This window comes from Chrysochloris asiatica, unplaced genomic scaffold (assembly GCF_000296735.1).
Source record: "Chrysochloris asiatica unplaced genomic scaffold, ChrAsi1.0 scaffold00074, whole genome shotgun sequence".
NCBI lineage: Eukaryota > Metazoa > Chordata > Mammalia > Afrosoricida > Chrysochloridae > Chrysochloris > Chrysochloris asiatica.
The window spans coordinates 4,163,602-4,164,876 of record NW_006408592.1 but is presented as its reverse complement, the minus strand read 5'-3'; positions in this window follow the sequence as shown (position 1 = coordinate 4,164,876).

Sequence of the window (1,275 nt, the reverse complement as noted above, 5' to 3'; positions counted from 1 at the left end):
AATATTTGTCAAAAGAATTTATGACAAAGTAGGAACCCTCACAAATTAGAAGAGTCCATAGAAGTATATCCCTATATGTATAGCTGCAAAAAGTTGTTTGAAAAGTGGATGTCATGTCAATGAAAGGATATCACTGCCATATTTTTACAACCATCTTCAAGCGGTTTTCTGTGAGCAGATGTACCTGTTCCAAAGAGGGTGGCAGCTGCCTCCAGTAAATCCTCGTAGTCTGTAAGCATCGCTCTGCTGATTAAGATAAATAACTTTTACAACTCTGCTGTGTAGAGAAAACAAATTTTTTGGACACTTTCCATCTGTATATCATAAGTACCTGCACAGACATTTTCCTTTATAAATTCATTCTTAATACCTCTCATATGACAGATGCCGACCCATGCAGCTGAGTTTGAGATGCAGCATTAATGCTTTTAAGCAGCTTTGGGGTTCATGCTTCAACAAACACACTATGTGAGCCTCCTCTGAATTCTCAAGGTAAATGTAATGTTTAAATCAAGCCATTAAGTATTATACTACATTTTCTGCTTAACACATGACTGACTTTCTTTTTAGAGTCATAATAATATATCATGGATAATTATAAAAAAACAACGTAGAAATTATACCCTAGACTTACATCTGCTCCAAAAGCTATCTAAATTCAGTGTTTAATATAAAATACATGTTTGAGGTATAAATAAGTTAATGTACAGAATCAATAAACATTCAAGTTTTATGTTTAGAGTATTTGCTATTCATCTTTGATCACCCTTTGTCTAAGATCTGATATTAGTCCATTATTAAGCAACAGGTATAAAATGGACACTTAATTGTACGTCTGAGAAATCTGAACCTGGACCAAGAAGCAGTTGTTCGAACAGAGCATGGGAACACTGAATGTTTTAAAATTGGGAAAGGTATGCGACAAGGTTGTATTCTTTCACCATACTTATTCAACCTGTATGCTGAGCAAATAATACGAGAAGTTGGGTTCTACAAAGAAAAACGTGGCGTCAAGATTGGAGGGAAGACTCATTAACAACCTGCGATAATGCAGATGATACAACCTTGATCACTGAAAGTGAAGAGGACTTGAAACATTTACTTATGAAGATCAAAGAGCACAGCCTTCGGTATGGGTTGTATCTCAATGTCAGGAAAACAAAAATCCTCACCATTGGACCAATAAACAACATTCTTATCAATGGAGAAAAGATTGAAGTTGTCAAGGACTTCATTCTTCTTGGATCAACTATCAACACTCGCAGAAGCAGCAGT